This window comes from Bufo bufo, chromosome 8 (genome assembly GCF_905171765.1).
Source record: "Bufo bufo chromosome 8, aBufBuf1.1, whole genome shotgun sequence".
Taxonomy (NCBI): Eukaryota; Metazoa; Chordata; class Amphibia; order Anura; family Bufonidae; genus Bufo; species Bufo bufo.
The window spans coordinates 15,113,692-15,132,791 of NC_053396.1; the positions used below are offsets into that span (position 1 = coordinate 15,113,692).

At 43.1% G+C, this 19,100-nt stretch overlaps 1 protein-coding gene across 4 annotated transcripts in view; it reads left to right on the forward strand.

The window, feature by feature from the left end:
• Positions 1 to 19,100, forward strand: part of LOC120977320 (glycosyltransferase family 92 protein F13G3.3-like) — an 81,619-nt gene that overhangs the window by 30,071 nt on the left and 32,448 nt on the right. For 2 of the 4 annotated variants that reach the window (XM_040405218.1, XM_040405224.1), the window contains exon 1: positions 1,752 to 1,882. The exons of 1 other annotated variant lie outside the window; for it this stretch is intronic. The gene's annotated coding sequence lies outside the window, so the exon portion shown is untranslated. Of the gene's footprint in view, positions 1 to 1,751; positions 1,883 to 19,100 lie in introns of those variants that run through there. One more of the 4 variants, XM_040405219.1, reaches the window with a different exon arrangement.

Below are 19,100 nucleotides of genomic sequence, written 5' to 3' on the forward strand. Positions count from 1 at the left end.
GAAGTACGGTAATAATGCTCCCATAGTCCCCCAGTTGTAATAAAGCACACCATAATGCCCCTGGTAGTAATAATTCTATTTATAGTGTGCGCCAGTGCAAAAAATGCCCAGTTGTGTGTCAGTAAACAAAGACAAAAAAACAACAACATCTTAGTGCCCCCCAGTAGAGCCAATGTCCCCAGAATGCCCTCATGTGTTCCAATGACCCGTACTGTGTGCCACTATCAAAAACACTTCGTAGCCCTAGTTGAGCTTAGGTGCCCATAGTGCCACTATAAATTGTGACAATATAAAATACTCCTATATAGTGCCCCCAGAAGATGCCCCACAGTGCTCCTCCCCTGTCCCCATAGTGTCCTCCATAATGTGCCAGTATAAAATGCCCCTACTGACTACCCCACATAGATGCCCCCATAATGCTCCTCTCCCCCTTCCCCATAGTGGCACCAAAATGGTTGCCAGTATTAAATGCCACAATATAATGCCCCCATAGTGCTCTTCTCCCCCACTTCTCCATAGTGCCCCCCATAATGCGTACCAGTAAATAGGGCCCCCAGTAAATGCCACCATAGTGCTCCTTTACCCCCACTTCTCCATAGAGCCCCCCATAATGAGTGCCAGTATATAGGGCCCCCAGTAGATGCGTCCCCTCTTCTCCATAGTGCCCCCCCCATATTGTGCCAGTATATTGGGCCCCCATAGTGCTTCACCTCTTCTCCATAGTGCCCCCCCATATTGTGCCAGTATATTGGCCCCCATAGTGCTTCCCCTTTTCTCCACAGTTCCCCCCCATATTGTGCCAGTATATAGGGCCCCCATAGTGCTTCCCCTCTTCTCCATAGTGCCCCCCCCATATTGTGCCAGTATATAGGGCCCCCATAGTGCTTCCCCTCTTCTCCATAGTGCCCCCCCATATTGTGCCAGTATATAGGGCCCCCAATAGTGCTTCCCCTCTTCTCCATAGTGCCCCCTCCATATTATGCCAGTATATAGAGCCCCATAGTGCTTTCCCTCTTCTCCATAGTGCCCCTCCATATTGTGCCAGTATATAGGGCCCCCAGAAGTGCTTCCCCTCTTCTCCATAGTGCCCCCCATATTGTGCCAGTATATAGGGCCCCCAGAAGTGCTTCCCCTCTTCTCCATAGTGCCCCCTCCATATTATGCCAGTATATAGAGCCCCATAGTGCTTCCCCTCTTCTCCATAGTGCCCCCCCATATTCTGCCAGTATATAGGGCCCCCAGAAGTGCTTCCCCTCTTCTCCATAGTGCCCCCCCATATTGTGCCAGTATATAGGGCCCCCAGAAGTGCTTCCCCTCTTCTCCATAGTGCCCCCTCCATATTATGCTAGTATATAGGGCCCCCAGAAGTGCTTCCCCTCTTCTCCATAGTGCCCCCTCCATATTATGCTAGTATATAGAGCCCCCATAGTGCTTCCCCTCTTCTCCATAGTGCCCCTCCATATTGTGCCAGTATATAGGGCCCCTTCTCCTCACCTACTCGCACCTGAGGAAGGTGTTTCACTTGTGCGTGTTCTGGCACAGATCAACCACGTAATGCCCAGGGCATTGTGGTTGATGGACCTGATGTACCAGATTTTATGATTATTTAAGGCGTGTCATTCAAGATTTTATTGCGATTATGATAAGAGAGTTTCGTTAATTCAGCTTTACGGGCCTTCGCTATGTACTCTAAACTTTGATTACGTAGGAAGGTTGCTTTGAGAAAAGGCTACTATCCGGTGGGACTCAGGTGTGCCGGTTGTGTCAAAGAAGACGCATACCTGGCAGCGCGACCACCTTTTGTATAAAGACTGATTCATTGTGATTTTACCTGCATCACACGGAGGTCAGTGAAGCCGATTTGACATCAAGAAACACAGTGGTGAACTTTTTATTTTTATTTTTGATTAATTACTTTTTATTTCTTCTTTTATTTTATTTTCTTTTTATTTTCTTTATATATTTTTTGATTGTAACAGCAATATTGACTGGTTGCATTGGACTGTCAGAAATGCAGCAAAGGTTGCAAATGTAGTATCTTGAACAAAATGGGTGTTTTTTTTAAAACCAGAATATAACAGCAGTATTTAACGCTTGTATTGGACTGTCACAAATGCAGCAAAGGCCCCAAATGTAGTATCTAGGACAAAATGGGTGTTTTTTTAATACCAGAAAATAACAGCAGTATTTAACGCTTGTATTGGACTGTCAGAAATGCAGCAAAGGCCCCAAATGTAGTATCTAGATCAAAATGGGTGTTTTTTTAATACCAGAATATTACAGCAGTATTTAATGCTTGTATTGGACTGTCAGAAGTGCTTGTTAACTCGGCGATCTACCTAGATTTAGTTTTGTGGGTGCAGTGCACAATCTTTTTACCCTACCCTGAACCCAGTGACCCCGAAAATTAACTTTTATCCGTCTGTTAGTTAGCTGGGCGGCGTCCATTTTATGCAAGTTCTGTGCAACAGCACAGCATATGTGCATTTGTGACAGTCAAATAGAAGCTTGAACTACTGCAATTATATTCTGGGTTTAAAAAAAAACACCCATTTTTAGCAAGACCCTACATCTGTGGCCTTTGCAGCATTTGTCAGTGTGCAATTTAAGCTAGAAATACAGCAATAATTCTCTGGGTTTTAAAAAACACCCTTTTTGGGCAAAATACTAAATTTTACAGCCCTTGCTGCATCTGTCAGTATGAAATTCAAGCGTTATATACTAATGTCATATTCTGTTAGTAAAAAAACACCCATTTTGGGCAAAGTACTTAATATTGCAGCCTATGCTGCATCTGTGATTGTTAAAAACAAGCTTGAAATACTTCAATAACTTTTGGGTTTTAACCACCTCCCGACCGCCTAACGCAGGGATGCGTCCTGCAGGCGGCCGGGTTATTCCTCCTAGACGCATCGGCGCGTCATCTCGCGAGACGCGAGATTTCCTGTGAACGCGCGCACACAGGAGCGCGAGTTCACAGGATCAGAAGGTGATCTACAGCCTGCCAGCGGCGATCATTCGCTGGCAGGCTGTAGATGCGATTTTTTTAACCCCTGAAAGGTATATCAGACGCTGTTTTGTTAACAGCGTCTGATATACCTGCTATCTGGTCCTCTGGTGGTCCCTTTTGCTTGGATCGACCACCGGAGGACACAGGCAGCTCAGTAAAGTAGCACCAATCACCACACTACACTACACCCCCCCGTGACTTATTAACCCCTGATCACCCCATATAGACTCCTGATCACCCCCCTGTCATTGATCACCCCCCTGTAAGGCTCCATTCAGATGTCCGTATGTGTTTTACGGATCCGCAAAACACGGACACCGGCAATGTGCTTTCCGCATTTTGCGGATGCGCACATTGCCAGAACTATATAGAAAATGCCTTTTCTTGTCCGCAATTGCGGACAAGAATAGGACATGATCTATAGGCTCTACAAAAAACGCAGTGTTCGCCCAATCAGGCCTGATCTTGTGAGCACACTTGCGTTCAGTCTGCCCCACCGCAGTGACATACATTTTTTTTTTCTGATCACTGCAAAAACACCGTAAAATCGCTGCGGCGCTATAAAGATCACTTTTGAGGGGCATGGCGAGTTCATAGAAGATTTATTTTTTTTTGTCACAAGTTAGCGGAAATTTTTTATTTTTTTTTGTTTTTTCTTACAAAGTCTCATATTCCACTAACTTGTGACAAAAAATAAAATCTCACATGAACTCACCATACCCCTCACGGAATCCAAATGCGTAAAAAAAATTTGACATTTATATTCCAGACTTCTTCTCACGCTTTAGGGCGTCACAAGTTAGTGGAATATGAGACTTTGTAAGAGAAAAAAAATAAATAAATAATAATTTTCCGCTAACTTGTGCCAAAAAAAAAATATTCTAGGAACTCTCCATGCCCCTCACGGAATACCTTGGGGTGTCTTCTTTCCAAAATGGGGTCACTTGTGGGTATTTATACTGCCCTGGCATTTTAGGGGACCTAAAGCGTGAGAAGTAGTTTGGAATCCAAATGCGTAAAAAATGCCCTGTGAAATCGTAAAGATTCTCATTGGAATTTGGGCCCCTTTGTGCACCTAGGCTGCAAAAAAGTGTCACACATGTGACATCACCGTACTCAGGAGAAGTAGGGCAATGTGTTTTGGTGTGTATTTTTACATATACCCATACTGTGTGAGATAAATATCTCTGTAAAAGGCAACTTTTCCCATTTTTTTTATACAAAGTTGTCATTTTACAGAGATATTTTCACCCAGTGCAGGCCACAAAGGTACTTTCTGGCAAAAAAAAAAAAACAACATGATTTTTTCACCCACAGTGAAAGAGATGGATTTACTGATTCTATTTCACTATCAGATTAGCAGTGGAGGCCGCAAAGGTACTTTATGGAAAAAAATATATGATTTTTTCACCCACAATTAACCCCTTAACACAGAACGCCGTGCATGTACGGCGGGGGATGCATTGCCAGAATGCATTCTGCCGTACATGCACGGCGGGATGATCGGGCGGGCACCAGAGCGGTGCATGCCCGATCACTGCAGGGGTCCGGCAGTCCCTGGTAGCCGGGCCCCTGCTGTATCCGCCTGGCATCGCTGTTTACATCAATGCCGGCGGATTAACCCCTTCTATGTCGTGCTATTTGGTATTGTCGCGTCCGTGACAACCTGCTCTATAAAAATACCACATGATCTAACCTGTCAGATGAATGTTGTAAATAACAAAAAATAAAAACTGTGCCAAAACAGCTATTTCTTGTTACCTTGTTTCAGAGAAAGTGTAATATAGAGCAACCAAAAATTATATGTTCCCTAAAATAGTACCAACAAAACTGTCACCCTATCCCGTAGATTCTAAAATGGGGTCACTTTTTTGGAGTTTCTACTCTAGGGGTGCATCAGGGGGGCTTCAAATGGGACATGGTGTCAAAAAAACAGTCCAGCAAAATCTGCCTTCCAAAAACCGTATGGCATTCCTTTCCTTCTGCGCTCTGCCGTGTGCCCGTACAGCAGTTTACGACCACATATGGGGTGTTTCTGTAAACTACAGAATCAGAGCCATAAATATAGAGTTTTGTTTGGCTGTTAACCCCAGCTTTGTAACTGGAAAAAATGGATTCAAATGGAAAATCTGCCAAAAAAGTGAAATTGTTAAATTTTATCTCTATATTCTATTAATTCTTGTGGAACACCTAAAGGGTTAACAAAGTTTGTAAAATCAGTTTTGAATACCTTGAGGGGTGTAGTTTGTAAAATGGGGTCATTTTTGGGTGGTTTCTATTATGTAAGCCTCGCAAAGTGACTTCAGACCTGAACTGGTCCTGAAAAAGATTTGCTTCTAAACTTCTAAGCCTTGTAACGTCCCCAAAAAATTAAATGGCATTCACAAAATGATCCAAACATGAAGTAAACATATGGGGAATGTAAATTAATAACTATTTTTGGAGTTATTACTATGTATTATAGAAGTAGAGAAATTGAAACTTGGAAATTAGCACATTTTTCTAAATTTTTGGTAAATTAGTTTTTTTTTTATAAATAAAAATTAAGTTTTTTTAATCCATTTTACCAGTGTCATGAAGTAAAATATGTGACGAAAAAAAAATCTCAGAATGGCCTGGATAAGTAAAAGTGTTTTCAAGTTATTCACACATAAAGTGACATTGGTCAGATTTGAAAAAAATGGCCTGGTCCTTAAGGTGAAAATGAGCCCGGTCCTTAAGGGGTTAAACAGATGAATTTAACAGATATTCTTTCACTATCACAAATGCAGTGCAGGGCGCAAATGTACTTTTTAGCAAAAAAAAATTAATTATTTGTCCCCACAGAATCTAACAGATGGATTTAGGCCTCATGCACACGACCGTTCCGTTTTTTTGCGGTCCGCAAACCGCGGATCCGCAAAAAACGGAAGCCGCCCGTGTGCCTTCCGCAATTTGCGGAACAGGCGGCCCATTGTAGAAATGCCTATTCTTGTCCGCAAAACGGACAAGAATAGGACATGTTATATTTTTTTTGCGGGGCTACGGAACGGAGCAACGGATGCGGACAGCACACGGAGTGCTGTTCGGAACTTTTGTGGCCCCATTGAAGTGAAGTGAATGGGTCCGCATCCGAGCCGCAAAAACTGCGGCTCGGATGCATGAGGCCTTACTTGGATTGTACTTTACAGAAAAAAATGTGAATATGTCACCCCCTGGGTCCCTGAACTCACAGACGGATTCCCTATATTATTTTCCTTTCTCCTGGCACATATGCAGGTGCACCTAAAAAATGGGAATATATTGCCCACTGAACTAAAAGAACAGGGTTAAATTAGGTTAAATTATTGTCCCTGGCACATATGCAGTGCTGGTGATGTGATATCAGATAGATTATTTTCTATTCTCTCCCTCACAGCAGCAGCATCCTATCCCTACACTAGTAAGAGCAGAGTTACGTGCAGCGCTACGTGACTCCAGCTTATATAGAGCCTGGGTCACATGCTGCACTGGCCAATCACAGCCATGCCATTAGTAGGCATGGCTGTGATGGCTTCTAAGGGCACACAAGTTAAACCCTTGTTGATTGGCTACCCTGCACCGAACCTAACACCGAACTCAAACCCGAAATTTTACTGAAATGTTCGGGTTCGGGTCCAGGGTCCAAAAATCCTAAAGTTTAGAACGAACCCGAACTTTATAGTTCGGATTCGCTCAACCCTATCCCCTAGCCATTCCCGAAGCAGCGGGGTTACCCTTGTAGTTGCTGGACCTGCCTGGGACTTACCACTTGTCTTACTTGTGCACCATGAGTAGGCCATTAGTATTCAGCGACCGCAGAGGAAGTCCGTTTAAAGAGAACAGAGCTGCAGGCGTGACCGGGCCTGGCACTCCAGGAGGCCTGGCCGCCTGTGGACCCCTGGCCCCTGCAGTAGTGCTGTACCCAAGGCAGCTGGGGCCCGCAGCCCCACCGCAAATGATTTTAAAAGTTTTAATAGTATATGGCCGGTCGGGCCCCGGCCTCTGTGCCTGGCCGGCGGTGCAGCACTGCGCACTCGCAGTTAGTACCTTACGCGGCGGCCCCTCCTCCACCCATCCAGGGCTGCTGCCAGTGCCTTGCTCCAGACCCGTGACCCTCACGCCAGGTCTCGCGGGATCACGCTGGTTGACGGGATGACGTGGCTGACGCACGCCAGAAGACGGGATTATGAACAAGACGGCGGGAGCAGAGCAGGTTCAGAGTAGGTAAGTTTTTTTTTTTTTGTATGTGGGAGCAGGGAGCATCTGTCAGTGCGGCAAATCATTCATAGGGGCCCGACCCGGGGGCAAATTTAATGAAATATTTGGCAAAATGCAAAAAATGACAAAAATTTAATATATACAGAGGGGGTAAAAAATGGAATACATACACAGTGGACAAATGGAATATATACAGAGGGGGCAAAATGGATAAATATATATATATATATATATATATATATATATATATACAGTACAGACCAAAAGTTTGGACACACCTTCTCATTCAAAGAGTTTTCTTTATTTTCATGACTATGAAAATTGTAGATTCACACTGAAGGCATCAAAACTATGAATTGACACATGTGGAATTATATACATAACAAACAAGTGTGAAACAATTGAAAATATGTCATATTCTAGGTTCTTCAAAGTAGCCACCTCTTGCTTTGATTACTGCTTTGCACACTCTTGGCATTCTCTTGATGAGCTTCAAGAGGTAGTCCCCTGAAATGGTTTTCACTTCACAGGTGTGCCCTGTCAGGTTTAATAAGTGGGATTTCTTGCCTTATAAATGGGGTTGGGACCATCATTGGCGTTGAGGAGAAGTCAGGTGGATACACAGCTGATAGTCCTACTAAATAGACTGTTAGAATTTGTATTATGGCAAGAAAAAAGCAGCTAAGTAAAGAAAAACAAGTGGCCATCATTACTTTAAGAAACGAAGGTCAGTCAGTCAGTCGAAAAATTGGGAAAACTTTGAAAGTAAGGGCTATTTGACCATGAAGGAGAGTGATGGGGTGCTGCGCCAGATGACCTGGCCTCCACAGTCACCGGACCTGAACCCAATCAAGATGGTTTGGGGTGAGCTGGACCGCAGAGTGAAGGCAAAAGGGCCAACAAGTGCTAAGCATCTCTGGGAACTCCTTGAAGTCTGTTGGAAGACCATTTCAGGGGACTACCTCTTGAAGCTCATCAAGAGAATGCCAAGAGTGTGCAAAGCAGTAATCATAGCAAAAGGTGGCTACTTTGAAGAACCTAGAATATGACATATTTTCAGTTGTTTCACACTTGTTTGTTATGTATATAATTCCACATGTGTTAATTCATAGTTTTGATGCCTTCATAGTCATGAAAATAAAGAAAACTCTTTGAATGAGAAGGTGTGTCCAAACTTTTGGTCTGTACTGTATATATATTTACACAGGGCCCCTGTATATATATCCATGTTGCCCCCTTTGTATATATTCCATTTTTTGCCTCCACTGTATATATATTCCATTTTGCCCCCTGTCCTAGGGGGACACATATCTAGCCATAACTACAGTGAGGGGGCACATATCTGGACATAACTACCGTAAGGGGGACACATATCTGGCCATAACTACTGTAAGGGGGGCACATATCTGGGCATAACTACTGTGAGGGGGACACATATCTGGGTATTACTACTGTGAGGGGTATACATCTGGCTATAACTACTGTAAGGGGGGCATATATCTGGCCATAACTACTGTGAGGGGCCACAAGGAGGACATAACTATTTTGAAGGGACCACAAGGTGGGCTTATTTACTGTGAGGGGCCACAAGGTGGGCATTAGTGTAGTGTCCCACTAGGTGAATGTGGGCACTACACAAGGGTCAATTGGGCCACGTCGTACTCCACCCCCTCTGGAACAGTGGCATTGTATTTCACAGTACATTTTAATGCATTTTAATATGTATTTATGTGTATTTTCCTGTGATATGTGTAGCAGGCCTTTGAGGGTGTAGTTCATCATCCTAGGCACTAGCGGAAGCTAGGGAACACCTAGTATATATATCTAGATCCAGACAGGGAGGAGTCAGTCTGTATTCTGTGAAGTCAGGATTCTGTGTAGAGACAGAAGAGAGTGTGCACCTTAGCCAGAGAGAAGCTGAGGGCCACATCCTGACATGCAGCTAGACAGCCCAGGCTTCTAGTTGACACCAGGAGGCTAGTGAGTGTGGATCAGCCTGCCTGAGGATATTGAGCCAGAGTTAGCTCAGAAGATTCGTCGCCAGGGGAAGAGTTGCCTCCTGAGAAGCCAAGTTCCCACAAGCAGAGCAGAGCCAGTGTTCCAGCTAGACAAGTAAGCTGAAGGGCAGAAGGATTTATACTTAAAGCAAGGATATATACGAGAGGAAGTTTTCTACCAAGGATAAAGCCAGCATTAGGGCATCCGGGACTTGGGATAAAGACAGACAGGAGTTCTGAGGAACAGTGTACAGTATTTCTGAGGAGAAGGTACAGCCTGATCTGTGATTGGGTTTAACCCTCTGAGTATCTTGCAAAGAACATTGTTGCCTGCCATTGATGTAAAAGCCTGCTTGTGATGTGACACTGCTATATGGAACTGAACTTACAAAAGTCTGTACAAAGTTAATTGTTTTCCAGTAAAGAAAGTTTGGTTCACCACAACAACGTGTTCCCTACTTATTACTACCACCAATCGATGTGCCACCGTTACAGGCACTGGCGTCACAAACCTTAAAGGGACCTTGCCCAAGGCACATTAAACATCGGCAACACCCAGGGCACCTCATCTACCATCCGGCCTGGTCCCTAAATACAGAGAGTGCCCCAGACTACTGTGCCAGCCTCTCCATCACTGCTGTACGCTGCCCAGGGTCATCCTACAAACTGTGAGTAACCCATAGCAACCCTCGTTTGCCTAAGTAACTGTGACCTCACATCGCAATACCCTGCAGGTCTGCGTACTGCATTAGTACTGTGTAGTAGCACTTAGGAGAAATGTATGCTATACATTGGCATGGCTCAGTGTTACAGGTCAGCACAGCGCCCCCTGATGGTGATTTGACAGGGTCCGTTATGTTTCCGCTCAAATTATGATTTTTAAGAGGAGACAAAAGTTGTGCATGCAGGACTTTTGTCTCCGGTTAAAAATCATCTTCTGAGCGGAAACATAACGGACCCCATTATAGTCTATGGGGTCCTAAGGGCTCCGTTTGACTCAGTTTGGCGTCAGTTATGTGCCTTTTCCGTCCTTTCCGTTCTCCTGCTCCTAAACGGAGCAGGAGAACGGAAAGGCTGAACAGTGATGTGAACGAAGCCTTAAGTGCAGTTTCACAAACAGTCTATAAATTCATATTGCGGCACCTAGAAAAGAATACAAACAATGGGCATATGATACTTGAACGTTGCTAAACCTGTAAACTTGAGTGCAAAAACATAGTGCAAAAATATCACAATAGAGATCACAAAGAGCTCAGGTACACGTTTGAGTCTTTTCTTTGGGTGCTGGCTTGTAACGTTGCATAACCTGTAAACATGTTGGGAAAAACAGTGCAAAAATATTATGCATGTATTAGTGCATTCAATATTCAATAATACGGTCAAATATGACTTGAGTCCTTTTTCTTTGAAGTGCTTTAAGATTGGAATCCTCTGGACAGAAGCAAAAGTCACTTGTAATCCACGGGAAACAATAGAGTTAATTGTAATCCAATAGGAGGTATATATGTAGTCCAAGGAGCAGTATAAAACAGTAGATAAAAGCACGTAAAATAGCAGTAAAAGTGAGAATCATAGTTCCATGAGGCTCTCAAGTAACCTGAGAAAGGGGATAAAACAATACGGAAACTTGGCACAAACTGGGGCGTAAATAGCTGTTGAAGATGATGGGAGTCCTGACAAACGTGGCCATCCAGCTGAGGCTGTAACTAACGGCAACGGAGTAAAACAAAATTGGCCAACAGTCTCTCAGTTTTCAGGACCAGTCCACACTGTGGCTCCCAGTAGTTCTTCTATTAAGAATAATGAGGCATTTAGAGAAGGACTTGCAGGTCCTCCTCACTGCTTGAGCTGCTGAAGCTCATTAGAGGGCGCTCCTGCCTTTGGTAACTCAGCTTTGCGGCTGTAGTGGTGCGCCACTGCCCTCTTGTGGTGTATTTTGGAATTGGCTGAGCAGTCAGCCTGGTGAACGCTGTTGTGACCTGCTGCAAGCCGGAATCCCTAGCCGGTGCAGAGGTGGGCAAAATTTCTGGCTGAAGAGGCTCTGGAAGGCAAACTGAGGGTAACTTTGGGAGCTTCCAGGGTTGTACATAGGTTTGTACTCTGGGGTTAAAAGTTAGTACTCAGTTATTTATCTGACCCACCCGTAATGTTGTGGGTGCTGCAAGGTCAGGGATGAGGGGCTCTGGCTCAGGTTGTGCCCGTTCCCTGAAACACAATTGGCCATCTGGGGTCTCTTGTAAGCATCAAACTCTCCCTGCAGAGCCTGAGTCTTTCTGCCAGGTCTCTGGGTTAGAATCAGGGGTTAATGGTTTGGCCAGAAGGGTCACTCCTGCCGCGAAGGGGCCTTGTACGGACCGCATCTGGGTGAATTCCACCTGATCTGCAACATATAAGTTGTGGCGGTCCTGCGAATACTTCGACTCCCGAATAATTATCCTGAAGGAAGACCACTCCCCTCTCCACTGAGAACCACAGCACTGTTCCGATGCGCCGGGCGAGTTTAGAATCGTCGGGCCAGGGGTCATCCAAGACTTGCTTAACCCACTCTTCAACTTTGCTTTGTGTCAATGTGATGCCAATGTTCCAGATTTGTTATTTCCCGAATTTTCTCAACTCCGTTGGCGACAAAGATATGGAATCTTCGAGCTTCGTTGTTTATGTATCCTAGGACAACTTGTGAGTCTGTCCAAAAATATTCTTCATCTATTTTCAATTCCAATTATTCTCTCAGAAGCTTGCTTACTGATGCTGAAACTACGGCTGCTGTCAGTTCAAGTCTTGGTATTGTCTGAATACTGGTAGGTGCAACTCTGGCCTTCCCCATAACCAGGGCACAGTGTATCTTTTCTTCTCCTATTACTCTGATGTAGGAGCACTGACCATATCCATAACTACTGGCATCTGAAAACTGATAAAGTTCTATTTTCTTGTACTTTCCGAAATCATGAAGGTATTCGAACTTCTCTCAAGTTTTGCAAGTGTCTTATCCAACTCTCCTACCTTTGCCTCAAATTTTCAGGTATGGGCTCATCCCATCCCAACTTCTGTCTGCATAATTATTGCAGTATTTATTTTGCTCTGAGGATTACTGGGGCCAAGAATCCCAATGGATGAAATATAGAGGCCACTGGGGAAAGAATGGTTTGTCTAGTTGCAACTTTCTCATCAATAGCTACTTCAAAGAAGAACTTTTCGTTCTCTAAATTCCATCCCAATCCAAGTACATTCTGAACTAGAAGATGATCATAATTGAGATCTACATTCTTCATTGTTGCTGCACGTTCAGAGTCAATGATGGATTCCAGTACCTCTCTGCTGTTTGAGATGAATTTGTGAAGGCGCAGGTTTCCTCTTGCGCATAACCCTTGGCTTTCTTTCACTAATTTGATTGCAGATTCTATAGACTCTAGACTTATGAGACCATCATCTACATAAAAGTTTTTTTTTCAGAAAATTTGCTGCTGATGGGCAATCCTTTTTATTCTGATTAGCCAGGTACTTCAAACCATAATTGGCGCAACCTGGAGATGATGCTGCTCCAAACAAGTGTACTTTCATTCTGTATTCTGCTGGCTCTGTATCTGTATCTCCGTCCTCCCACCATAGAAACCTCAGGAAGTCTCTATCTTCATTTTTCACATGAAACTGGTGGAACATCTTTTCAACGTCACACATGACCACTACGGGATACTTTCTGAATCTACAGAGTACTCCAGGCAGAGTGTTTGTAAGATCTGGTCCTGTTAGTAGATGATCAACACCATTGTACTTTTCTGAGCAATCAAATACCACTCTAATCTTATCTGATTTCTTTGAGTGGTAAACACCTTGATGTGGGATGTACAACACTTCTCCTTATTTAGGTTGGTTATTAACTTTCTCTGCATGTCCTTCTTCAAGGATGCCTTCCATGAATTTTAAATAATCCTGCTTGAATTTGGGATCTCTTCCCATCTTTATCTTTAAACATTTCAATCTTGCTAGGGCAAGATTTCTGTTATTTGGCAGACGAGGTCATTCTCTAAAAGGTAAGGGCATTTCAAGATGACATGGTTGATTCTGCTGAATATTTTCGGATTCAAGGATCTTGATTACTTTTTCTGGACTTACAGTTGGTAACTCTTGGACAGATATTCGATGACACAATCCTGTCACCTGTCTTGAGTTTGCGATCTACTGTTTTCCTCCAACAACACCCCATCCTAGATCAGTTTGAACAGCATAGGGTTCACCCTTTCCTCCTGTGATTACCTTTTGTGGTACCAAGGCTTCGGGACAATCGTAGCTTATCAACAGTCCAACACCAAACTCCAGCGGGGACATTTCATGAGATATGACAGATAGGTGCTCCCATTCATTGGCTGTTTCACAGGTAGGTATATGTCGATCTAGAGGTATATCATCTTTTGTATAAGCTGGAAGTAGATCTAATGTGCAGTTTGAATAAAGTACTCTAACTCTCAATACTTTCACCCTTTGACTGTTCACTAATGTGTCTCTCCCCGTCATTGTGGTGAGTTTGAGCTTCACTGGTTCTGTAGCCACTTATAATTTCTTGCAGATTTCTTGATCAATGAAGGTGACATCACTTTGGGCATCAAGTAGCGCATAGGCGTATACCTTCTTGTTCCTCCTTTTAGGATTTAATATGCACACTGGTACAACCATTGATTTTCCATTGCTTTCTCCTTCCCTCACTCTGCAAGAGAATACAGATACATTCTTTTCTTCCTCAGTATCTTTAAGTATTGAAGATTTATCTTTCTTTGGACGTTCTTCATGTAGTGGTGTAGGATGGCGTCCTTTGCAAACGCTGCATGTGGCCTTTTTCTTACACTCCTTAGTAACATGGCCTTTTCTTAGGCATCCGAAACACAGTTGGTTATCTAGTACAAATTTTTTATTTTCTTCTGGGGACTTCTCCTTCAATTGTTGGCACTTGAAGTGGTTCTCTCCACAGAACATACACTTTAAGGTAGTCTGAAGATTTGTTGGTTCTGTCTCTCTATTGTAGTGACTTTGAACTTGCTCTCGTAGGTATCTGGACTTTTAGCTACTGTGTTGTTTACAAAGCTAGTTGCTCTTGCACGTCTTATCTCTCTTGCAGGCCTTTCTTCTAAGGATTTTAAGACATAAGATGATGTTAATGGATTACATGCTATCTGTGCTTTCTCATTGACAAACTCAGAGAACTCTTTAAAACTTGGGAAGTTCTTACCTAGATCTAACTGTTTAGTCACATAGCTATTCCATCTAGAAGCCACTTCTTCAGGTAGCTTAGTTAGCATCCTGTGGTTTTCTAGAAAGTCGTTCAGTACTTCCAGTCCTTGAACATGTGGGATGGCATTGCTGCATGCTTGCAGGAAGTCACCATACTTTTGGAGTCTAAAGTGTTCTTTAGGACCTATTTTAGGCCAGTTATTCAGTTTCTCTCTAAAGGCTCTTTGTACTAAGAAAGGATGACCATATCTTGCATTTTATTTTTCCCAAGCTTGCTTGTAGGCTTCTTTGTCTTTTCTATAGAAGTTACCTTTAAGAACTTCCTTGGCTTCTCCACCAACATATCTCTGAAGGTAGAATAACTTGTCAACTGGACTGAAGCAATGATGCTCAATGATCATTTCAAAACTTGCCTTCCACTCTATGAACTTCAGTACGTCTCCTGAAAATACAGTGGGTTCCGGAACGGGAAGTCTAGCTAGGACTGTTCTCTGTGGTCTTGCTAGGACAATGGTTGTAACACTCTCCTGAGCATTACCGTGACATCTAGGAATAGAATCACCCGGTTCTATTTTCTCACTTAGTTTTGAATTAGGTAAGTCCTTTTCTTCATCTTTTCCGATAGAGATAGAGGGTAAATTCACACACCTTTTTCCTAAAACGGGACTAGGCCTCTCTTTGTTTTTATGTGCAGGGATGGAAGGATAATGACTTATTTCTTCACTACATGCTGGAGATTTCCTTCCATTCTCCTGGGCATATGAAGGAAAGTAGGAGTCTTTTTCTTCACTTAGTACAGATTTGAACCTATGACTACTCTGACTCATATCCTCCTCATGTACTCTGAGTCTGGCTTCTATGATCTTAACTTCTTTCTGCCATTCCAGACTTTTCAATTCAGCTTCCATTTGATGGTTCTGGGCCTCCATTTCAGATTTCATCTGATGGAGCTGTGACTCCATTTCAGCTTCCCTCTGATGGTGTTGTGCATCTATTTCAGCTTCCATCTGATGGTATTGTGCATCCTTTTCAGCTTGCTTTTCAGCCATCAGTTGACGCTGCGCTTCGATGGCAGCTTCCATCTCAATTTCTGCTTTCTTGACAGCAAGTTGTTCAGCTAATTCCTTTCTTTTGGCTGAAGTATTTGAGGACTCTGATATGTGGGTGGCACTTCTGCTAGCGAAGGAAGTCACACTTGAGATTGTGGTTCCCCCTAAGGACCTAGCATAGTCTCTCATAAAAAGCTTGTTCATTCTACTTCTTGCTTTAACTTCATCATAGTTTGCTGCAGATGATAGTTCTCTCATGAGCTTTACTAAATCTTTAGTGACCGCAGTACATGTGTCCATGTTCCTTAGTAATCCTTACAATATCCTAGGTTGACATATGCTGCCATAAGCTCTGATTCAGATTCTTCTACCGTCTCTACCATATCACTCAAGTTCCCTTTTATACTTTTTTGCTTTAGCTCTCTACGAATGTCTTTAATGTATGATTTCCACCTATCATACATCCTGGCGAACTTTTTTCCTTTTAATGCTGCCTCTTGCTCCAAATTTTCCAGCAACTTTGGGGTCGGTTTTCTGGCACGTGATAAACGTCTTAGTTCATCTGTTTGGGCTATATTTGTTTGAGGCAAGACTAATGCTGCATCAGACTCTTCTACCTCAGACAGGTTCTGTTGCTCTGCCCCCTTTACTCTATCTATCTTTGTATCCTCTAACAGTGGCATGGTAATACTAGGTTCAGACATTTTACTTTAAATGCTATAACAATCAATACGAATATTAAGAGTCCTTTCACCTTAAATGCAATACGGACAAATGCAGAAATAAATTACTTTCACTTTAAATACAACAGCGATAAATTCAGGCAATAAATGACTTTCACTTTAAATGCTTTAGATTCCGTGTACTACAAACTGTCCTTTGTTTTATTTAAAGTCTCTTATTTCTGAACACAAAAAATGTTTCTTTATGCCAAAGCCTATATGCAATGATAAGTAATAAAAGGAAAGCTCTGACCTTATTTTGAAAAGCAGGAATAAATGTCAATCTTAAGGGAGATGTGTCTTTTCTTGATATTATGCGATGCTTGCACTGACTTGCGATGCTCTGTGATAACTTGCGATGCTCTGTGCAGACTTGCAATGCTTTGTGCAGACTTGCAATGCTTTGTGCAGACTTGCAATGCTCTGTGATGACTTGCGATGCTCTGTGCAGACTTTCGATGCGCTGGCTTGGATACGCTCCTGCAGGCTTTGGGCCTAGTGGCAGGAAACTAGCTGGCTGCAGTACGTGGTCTCTCCGTGGATAGCAGTGCAGGCACTTTAGCTCTGCACTTTGACCTCCCACCATGCGTCTCTTTCTCTCTCTAAGGATCGCAGGAGGGTTGGCGCTCATTCTCTGACTATTTTGCCTTTGCTGTTCTGCCACTTTAAGACTCAGCTGCAGTTTGACTAATGCACACGTTCTATGGCCTTTATGGTAGCTCTGCTGAGATGTCTTTGCTTGTTCACTCAGGGAACAGTTGCTGCATGGCGGTATAAGCTGGCGCTCTACTGCTCTAATGCGCTCTTTACTGTGCAAGTTGAGGAGCGCTATTACTTTGCCTTCTGAGGGTTATAGTTCCACTGTGGCAGGCGCAGCACTATAAAGTGCCTTTTGCGCTGTAGCATTAGATACATTTTGATATCTCTGTCTATTACTCTGTAATTCCTCTAGCGCCATTCTATGGAAACAGTAGGTTTAAAGAGCACACCAAATGCTTCAAATAACTTCTTTATTAACTTCAACTTTTCTTCATATATAACACTGCCGCCTCCGCAGCAGATAGTCCATGTACAATACACGTGTTGAAAAGATATCACAAAATGGCGGTATGCATAAGATGGTGGTTCAACTGTTCAATCTTGTCATTCAACATAAAATGGTGGATATATTTTCTCTCTTCAGTATCTGTACTGTCACTTTAAGTTATTTAAGCACTTTATGATCTCTCTGAGAGGTACATCTGAGATTTAACAGTTCTACTGGCTAAACTTGGTCGTAATTTGCATCATGAAGTTAGCAGTAACTATTTTCAAATTGGTTGAGTATGATCTAGTATGGTTGTATGCAATTTGGATTGCAATATAGAATTTGAATTGTAAACTTTGTAGTTTGCAATTGTATGCAATTTGCAATTGTATGCTTGCAGTTTGAATTTGCAATTGAATTTGGTGGAACTGTAAGTAAACACACATATAACTGGTTCAGTATACAGTTCTGATCACAATACTAACAATATGAACATTATATAACTGTTCTAAATACCTATATTGACCTCTTGTTCTCATAAAACTCAGCTCTCAATGGAGTGAATGCCTCTTCAGCTCCTGTCTCTGGTGAATAATGATTCTAGCAGCAGATGCTGGGGGAATTCCCAGACAGGCTGTGTGTGAGGCTGGCTGTGATTTGTGAAAACTCTTGCTGTGTGAGAAGCTGGCTGTGATTGGTCTAGACTTCTCGCCAGCAACAACAGATTAACACTATACTTTATGTTGTTTCTGCTGTGTCACTGAGCTTACCTTACATTACAGAATGACTTTTAAAGGCATATTATCTTTTTCTGCTTCTGTGAGCACAAAATATAAAAGTTATATGACATCCAAAACATGATGTCACAATAAAAAACTCTGCTTTTGTCTTTAACACATAAATATAGGAACTGTATTAAGGCTATTGGCAGGTCTAGCTGTATACACATTTAAGCTATACTAGCAACCTAGGACAGGTCTTAGCTAGCCAGCTACACAGCTCTCCTTACAAGCTGGGAGACCCGGATCTCTGGTGGTTGAGTCGCATTGACTGGTTCTCCTCGCACAGACATTTGATCCCAATTGGGCTTTGGGAGCGCCATCTTCCTTGGCTCCTCAGTCAGGATGAATGCAGGAATCGAGGGTGGAGCCCATGGGGAGGAGTCTTCACTCCCTCGGCTCACATTGCAACGTTCTTGGTGGGCAGGTTTTAGTTTTCCCGCTTCTAGGAGGGCGTAGTCATCATTTTCACGCTCTTGAAGGCCATGAAGACACTGCACCATTAGGGAAAAATGGCAGATTAACCCTTGGAGTGCTGATGCGCACAATGTAGAGTTTTCTGGTCCTGCAACAAAAGTGATAAAGTCTATTTTTCGGGATTTTAACACAATTCTTGTAGGCCTTGTAGTAGTGTTAGACACACAATTCGATCCTGTTGTAGCAGTGATAGGCACACAATCCGATCCTGTTCGTGACACCACTTTATGCAATGGCCAGGATGCGGGTTGTTAATGTTCTGTATTTGTCGTGACGCCAATTGCAGCGTGCGCAGGGTACCACCCCAGGGCCCTTCCAAGGTGTTATAATGCACGTCCCAGACTAGGAATGCCAGAGTGGTGTAATGGCCTATAATGTCTCTGTAGAGTAGTGATAATTGTGTCAACGGTGTCTCCTACCTGGGTACGGCTGGACTCCTGGCTCCTAACTCACTTGCAATAAATTTTAGTGTAGTAATAGTAGGAGTAATAGAGGAATTTTGCAGCAGAAATTCTGTCCAGACCTTTAGATATAGTTCAAACGTTTCTTTACTTGACATAACTTGTATCCAAGCAGTATACAGCTTTGGTCTCTGGTCCCA